This window comes from Ixodes scapularis, unplaced genomic scaffold (genome assembly GCF_016920785.2).
Source record: "Ixodes scapularis isolate PalLabHiFi unplaced genomic scaffold, ASM1692078v2 PGA_scaffold8__174_contigs__length_109621045, whole genome shotgun sequence".
Taxonomy (NCBI): domain Eukaryota; kingdom Metazoa; phylum Arthropoda; class Arachnida; order Ixodida; family Ixodidae; genus Ixodes; species Ixodes scapularis.
Window position 1 is genome coordinate 59,643,463 of NW_024609883.1, and position 7,960 is coordinate 59,651,422.

General features: G+C 47.2%; 1 pseudogene; it reads left to right on the top strand.

The window, feature by feature from the left end:
• Positions 1–4,004: 4,004 nt before the first annotated feature.
• Positions 4,005–7,123, top strand: LOC121833416 (annotated as a pseudogene).
• The last annotated feature ends 837 nt before the right edge of the window (positions 7,124–7,960 follow it).

Sequence of the window (7,960 nt, forward strand, 5' to 3'; positions counted from 1 at the left end):
CCGTCGTCGTCTTCACCTTCCTGACAATATATATATATATATATATATATATATACATATATATATACATATATATATATATATATATATATATATTTATTTTTTGAACAGAAGGTAAGGTAACAGGATCTTATGGGAGCTGTCGAGGCTTTACCTCATATCAAATTTCACGGCCTCTTTGCACAAATGCGGAAGGGGAGTGTGCAACGAAACCTTAGACTAACCAGGCAAGTGCAAAAACTAGAAAATATATTAGAAAAACTGTAGAATTATAAAACGTCACGACTCAAAAGATCACGCCTGACCTGTTCTTTTGTGCAAAGCGTGTTCATTCGAGTGAAAATTTCGAAATACGATGGACAAGACAAATAAACTGCAAAAACTGGTCGTAGTCGTGCCAGAGGCACGTTTCTCAATATCTATGCTACGCTTGCTGTTTACCAACTGATATCGAAAAAACGCGTTTGTGAAGATATCCTTATGGGGAAGATGGCTACATTTAGAGGGAAAAAAAGAAATTTGCTGTGTCGCCGTACAAACACGTTAGTGTTTGTGACACTTGTAAGACTAGGATGTCAAATATCTTCGTCCAAATATAGGTGAACAAACAATAAACAAAATAAGCGTACATTTCGAATGCCTTAGTAAGCATGATGGAAACCCTGGACTGTGGTGAAAAGTGGAATACTCTAAGGTAGCAGAAAAAAAGCGGACAGCCAGTGTCTAAAACTCATGAACAAAGTTTCTTTTGTCGACAGATTTGATATCCTCTTTACTAAGTATTTTTTGCCACACACGAAAAAGCTTCGTTATCTCCTTAACTCCGTAAAAATCACATCCAAGTAAAAAGGGGACTTTTTTTTTTTATTATCTCACCACACTGTATAATTAGTTTAATCTATTAATGTTTAAGTGATTTTACACCAGTTTCAGGGTTGACATTATGCTGTCAACCTTGAGACCACCTTGGACGCACCCTTATGTATTTTTAATTATAATTAGTATTCATTAACTCTTTAATAATTACTTCATTCTTAATTAGTATGGTAGACCGACCTCACGCTCTCCAAACATGCAACTACCAATTTAGCGGGCCTGAGTGATATAGTATTGAACGTCATTAGTTTATTACAAAGAGACGCGCAATCGGTACTGCGGATTACTGAGAGGAAAAAATCAAACAAGCAAGTGGATTATCGACGTTGTCCCTGCAATATTTTTTTTAGATTCGGAGCTTCTCTTGCTCGGGTCTATGTCCCGCGGTGTCGGCGTCCGCACTCACACTACGCATGCGCAACTCTCCTCCTTCCCTCCCTCCAACAGCTGCGCGTTACTCTCTCCGCTCGCTCTCTCTCTACCAGCTGCGTGCACTTCGCGTGCTAACGGCGTTCGCGTGCTAACACCGTTAATTACGATCCGCGGTGCTCCGCATCACCCCATGGTTCCCCTCGGGAAGATGGTGTAATTTTTTATGTTGAAAAACGGCACTGTGATGGGGAGTCGTTCTAATCCTTTAATAAGAGTCCCCGCATTAATTTCACAACTGAGTGATATTGCAGCATGTGGGCTACACATGAGCCCCCCCCCCCCCCCCCCCCCCTTATGCAGGTCTCCAGTTTAAAAACACCAAGAAGCGTCTTCTCTAGATGTCGGTGTTTTGTTCCCGTTCTGCCAACAAACAACAAATACCTTCCGCCGAATTTACAACAAACGGCTAAATCTTGCGGTGCGTGCAATCTTCATCAGTATCGCGACTTTAAAAACATAAAAAATTACTGAAAAGGTATTTGGCATGACAGCGAACTCTGTTTGCTTAATTTCCTCCCAGTGGAACTACACAAATATCTGCGCAAACAGAGGACTTGCTGGAAATCCCATGGTAAGGCTAGTTGGATCCCCAGTTTACCTCCGTCCTTACCACTTGCACCCGAAACAGTTTTAAATCATCAAAAAAAAAAAAAAAATAGGTGTTGAAAAATGTTTTATCGCAAGGAAGATAAAAAAGTGCAGTCTTCAGTTAATCCACAATAGAGTCCCAGCGACAAATGTGACGAGTCACACCGAAGTCGTTGTGTATCGGCGTTGCTTTGCCGCACATGGGGTGCGCAACTAAAAGCGTTCGGAACAAAGTAGATGTCTCACCATTTTGTTCCGAATGTCTTTTTTGCTTTTTTTGTTTTTTTCTGGACTGCGTAAAAGCACGTTTTCCTTCACAAGATCTTCGCATTGACAGTGCTACGACGGCATTTGACTCTCGGTTATTTATCATTTTTTTCAGAGAGCGCATGCAACGGGCATTGGGTACTACGAAAAGGTTAGTACAAACATAGCGTCTTCTATACTGACGAAGCCGGGGAGATCGCCACGAGAAGCGGCCGCCGAAATTGAAACGGTAGAGAGGAAGACAACGGATGAGAGGAGAGCCACGTGACGGGCGCCCCGCTGCGGCGAGACGCCGAAACACACTTCTCTCGAGCGATGGAATGTCCGCTAGAGCTCCTCGCGTTCCTCGCGCTACCGCTTCTTTTTCCGTCGAGTTTGAAAACCATGTTTAGGACCCTCGCCGCTGCAAAAGCTGTGCGCTGAATACCAGGAATGCTCTCTGCTACCAGATCCTCGCGCTCCAAATCTGAGACAGGACACTCTATGGCCCCATCGTCGAGCTGCCAGGCTTTGTGAATATAGAGGAGGCTATGGTACAAACCGGGTTGTTAATGCCGTGGTGTAGCTCTCTACTAACGCCTCCGCGTCGCACGCAGTGGGCCCAGATTCGATTCCCACGGGCAGCGGGCGGTCTTTAACGAGGATTTGGCAACATCGACGTCGGACACTCTACGCTCTATACTACGCCGACTACAACAAATAAAACAAGAACGGGCGTCATTTCCAGTTGTGGAAAGCGGCCATAATAGTTATTGTTGTAACAAGAGAAATCATGGATTCAGTATATCGTTTAAAAAAGCTTAGTCGAATACAATTTTTTTTTACACGGCTGACAGGAAAAACGCGTTGACACACGGTATGCGGTGCGCAAGTTGGTCTGCTTCTTTTGCTGGGGTTGTGGTGGCGTCAGAATCCCGAGCTCTAATAGTGGGTAGACCTCAAGGCATCGTGCATTGAGGTTTACCCACTATCGTTTCAGTCAAAGCCAATCGGAGCTCGGCGTTGTTTTGACGTCAAAACACCTGCAAAAGAAGTAGACGAACTTGCGCGCCGCACTGCTTTCGTTACACTCTGTTCCCACAATAGTGACCGGAACGCGTCTCCAACTGGTGGGTTTGTAGCGATCTCATATGTGGTCCCTCAATTTCCGGCCCAATTAACGTGATAGAAGTGTGTGGAAACCATGGGGTTCTTTATATCCCTATCTAGGTCTAGCTTGAAGCAAGCCGTGGGAGTCGTCACCAATGGCGGCGGCTATTCGGATACGAGGGACCGAGGCTGTATTCCCCGAAGGGGACGGCTCTCCCTCGCCCAGGTAGGGTGAATGTGCCGCCGGCGCTGAAGCGCTATCTTATATCGCTCGCTACGCGCCAGCGTATCGCTGCGTCATGCTGCCTGGGCAGACAGATATAAAAGGATTGAAAAAGGATAAAAGAGGGCTTTTTGCTCTGCACAGAAGTTCGTGTTGGTCGTTCCTTCTTGGCTTCCGCCGAAACCCTACATGGTGCCAGGAGTGGGGTCCGTCTGACCAGGAATATGCTTGAAGAGCAAGCCATGGGGACACCGGTACCAGCTCAAGGGGGACTGTGACTGCAACCACCACCTAAAATGGACTTTGACAAAGCGTCAGAATGGCCAGCGTGGATTAAGAGTTCGAAGACTACCGGTTCGCAAGCGGTCTCAACGAAAAAAGCGGCGAGAATCGGGTCAGAACCCTCCTCTATACCCTAGGACGGCAGGGACGGCAAATTTTCGCAACCTTTGACTTGAGCGAGGAAGACTCGAAAGTCTACGAGAAAGTCAAAACGAAGTTTAATGAGCACTTCGTGAAATAAAGAAACGTCGTCTACGAGAGCACCTGCTTTCATTGGCATGTGCAGGATCCAGACGAGACCATTGACCAGTACGAATTCACACCCTAGCACTCCACTGTGATTTTGGGGACTTCAAACAACAAATGCTGCGTGATCGACTGGTCGTCGGCATGCGGGATGGAAAGCTGTCGGAAACGCTTCAGATGAACTCGCAGCTTACGCTTGCTTCTGCGTTTGCAAAATAAAGGTTGAAAGAGACTGTACGACAGCAGCAACGAGAACTGCGTCCCGAGGAATCGCCTGTAACATCCGAGGACGTGAACATCGATGCAGTATGACGCTACAGTGGAACATCTTGGCGTCAAGGAAGCGAAAAACTGGTGTCTTCTCGGAAGGGGTCTTCTCCGTCCTGTGGAGGGAACCAGCAACCACGGTCAGCCTGTCCAGCGAGAGTGGCCAAGTGCTTCAACTGCAGCAACCGAGGCCATTTCAGTAAGGTTTGCAGAACCGGAACGGGGGAACCGCGAAAGGTACGAGGGGTTGCCCTTGAAGAAAAACCTGCATATCTGTTTAAGCAACCCGCAGATACAGCGACCGCGAAAGCACGGTATATGCCGATAACCATTAACGGTGTTCCTGTCTTTGCGAAAGTAGACTCGGGTGCCAAAGCGTCTGTTGTTCCATGTACGTTTCCAGGCATCCCGACTAAGCTGGATCGAGTCGAAGAAAGTTTGGTGGGGGCAAACGAAAAACGATTGACGGTCTTGGGAAAATGTACGATAGAAATGCAATGGAAAGATAAGGTGTCTTGTCAAACAGTGAATGTCATGAGCCTTTTGCGTGAAGTGTTACTAGGCCTACCGGCAATTCTGTCCTTGGGGGTCATTAGATTTGTAGAAAGCATCGGCAAAAAAGGCTATGCCGTTTTGTACCCGCAGCTGTTCAACAGCTTAGGTACGCTTCAAGGGGAATACACCATCCAGATCACCCGCACGCCGCACCATTCGTTGTTAATACAGCACGGAGGGTTCCCATTCCCATGATGGAAGCTGTTAAAAACGAAATAGCCAAAGTGGAAGAGCTAGGCGTAATACGTAAGCTGGAAGGACCCACAGACTGGTGCGCAGGAATTGTGCCAGTCCTAAAACCGTTAAGCGCGGTTAGTATTTGCGTGGATTTGACGCAATTAAGCAAAAGTGTCCGTCGGGAACGGTGTGTTCTGCCAATAGTCGAACAAACGCTCGGCCTGCTTGGTGACGCATAATTTTTTTCAAAGCTAGGTGAAAACTCGGGTTTTCACCAGATTAAACTATCGGAAGCATGCCAAAACCTGACTACGTTTATCACGCCATTTGGCAGATACTGTTTCACAAGCTGCGCTTTGGAATAACGTCAGCTCCAGAATATTTTCAAAAGCGGATGTCGGAAATTTTAGAAGGCCTTCCTGTTGTGGCCAATCTAATGGACGACATTTTGGCGTACGGAAAAAATCAGGCGGAACACAATAGAAGACTAAGGAAAGTTTTCGACAGGCTGGTGGAGTCAAATGTTACGCTGAACAAAGAGATGTGTGTACGTGTTCAATGTCAGAGAAGTCACGTTTTTGGGCTACAGCATAAGCGGAGAAGGCATAAAACCCGACGCAAATAAAGTTAGAGCGTTCAAACATTGAAAGTCTCCGACCAATGTACCTGAAGTCAGAAGGGTTCTCGGAATTGCCAGTCACTTCAACCGCTTTCTACCCCACCTGTCAGCAAAAACAGCTCCGCTACTGGAGTTACTCCAGAAAAACACAATGTGGGCATGAGTGCCGGCGCAAGAAATGGCGCTGGCGAGCGTTAAAGATATGATCTGCTCCGCGAAATGCATGGCCAAGTACAACTCAAGCTTACGGATAATAGTCTCGGCAGACGCATCGTCTTTTGGCCTCAGAGCGGTTCTCCTACAAGAACAAACAACGGGTGAACGCCGGCCAGTGGTGTTTGTTTCTCGGTCACTGACGCCTGCAGAAACGCGCTATGCGCAAATTGAGAAAGAAACTCTGTGGCCTTAACGTGGGCAGCAGAACCGTTCGACAAATACCTAAGAGGGCTTGACGCAATATTCGAGACCGATCATAAACGTCTTGTGGCGCTACGGGGACAAACGCCGGTTGTCATTTGACCCCTCGGATACAAAGGTTTTGATTGAGACTCATGCGGTACAAGTTCAAAGTCGTATACGTTCCCGGCAAGCTCATTGCCACCGCAGATACATTGTCCAGTGTACCGCTCGCCGTGACAGACAGAAACAGCGTTCTTTCAGTAGCGGAAGTCTCAAGCTATACGCAAGGTTGCTTGATGCGCCTAGAGAAAGCAGAAAACTTTTTGAGAAAAGTAAAAGAGTATCAAAGAATGGACGAGTTTTGTGATTCTTTAACACGCCTATGTCGAGAGGGGTAGCCGAGAAAGTCGTCACTGCCTTGTTTTCTTCAACCATACTGGCAGGGCAGAGCTCTGATAACGGAGGTGAATGGATTTTTGCTAAACGGTAACCGGACAATTGTGCCACCAAAAATACGACCGGAAGTGTTGTCTCGGCTGCACGAAAGCCACCAAGGCGTCAACAGATGCCGGGCACGTGCTCGAGGGTGCGTTTGGTGGCCAGGCTTGAGCAAGCAGATTTTAAATACGGTCCGTAACCGAAGTATATGCTTAAGTCGCTAACCAAAGCTCGGAGCCAATGATGCCTTCGTCTACCCCAGACTTTCCGTGGCAGAAGCTGGAAATCAATCTTTGTCAGATAAAAGGGGCGGACTTCTTGGTGGTGGTGGATTATCTCTCCAGATATCCCGAGGTTGCGGCTCTTTCACCAACTACGACCGCAGCGGTGATCGAGCAGTTGAAGCGTATTTTTGCGCGTAATGGCATTCAGGAATTGGTAATTTCTGATAACGGACCGCAGTTTGTGTCGTCGGAGTTCGGGAGGTTCGCGGAAACGTACGGCTTTTGCCACCGAACAACACGCACGCGCTACCCACAGGCCAATGGGGAGGCAGAAGGAATGGTCCAAACCGTCAAATGATTGATGCAAATGTTGTCTGGTGTTAACCTTGCGTTGTTGACTTACAGGTCCGCTCCGGGCATAACTGGGAGGAGTCCCGCTGAGATACTAATTGGTTGACGGCTTCGAACGAGACTGGCCATGGTACCCGAACAACTGCATCCACTGCATCCAACAAACCTGAATCAAGCGGAGTTGATCCGAAGATACCACAGTGCAAGAGATAAGCAGCGTCAAGGGTTTAACGAGCGACACGGAGCGAAAGCGTTGCGGACTCTTCACATCGGCGATCGGGTATGGGCCACGGACATGAAGGCGAATGCGGAGGTTATGGCTCCAGCCAGAAGGCCGAGGTCCTACGAGGTACAAACGTCATCCGGAATAACCCTAGTGCGGAACAGGACGAGTTTGCGGTTCTTGCCACGACAACAAGAAACCGGAGAAAGGTACGATTACCCAGCCAGCATGAATAGAGGGGAGGACGAGATGGTACCGAACACGGTTCAGTCAAGTGCTTTGGTTTCCGCGCTTGTAACGTCAAGACAGTCCTATGACTCTCCCGTCGTCATCACGCGGTATGGGCGAACAGTTAGAAAACCTAAAAGATTGATGAGTAGGTAAAGAAAATGTGACAGATGCTTGAAATTGTTGAAGTGAAGTGTCAATGTTTCTGGCGGTGTATTTAAGTGATACGTGTTAGTCTTGAAAAAGTGCTGGAGTAATTATATAAATGCGTAGTGTATGTAGCAGCGTTCCTTGCTTTTCTTGCTTTGTTTTCGTTCGTATAATGTGAGTTCTGATTGGAAGTTCTGTTTTGCTTTTGTGAAAAAAAAAGCGATGAAGCGATATCTTAAGTCGTTGGCTACGCGCCAGCGTATCGCTGCGTCATGCTGCCTGGGCAGACAGATATGAAAGGATTGAAAAAGGATAAACAAGGGCTT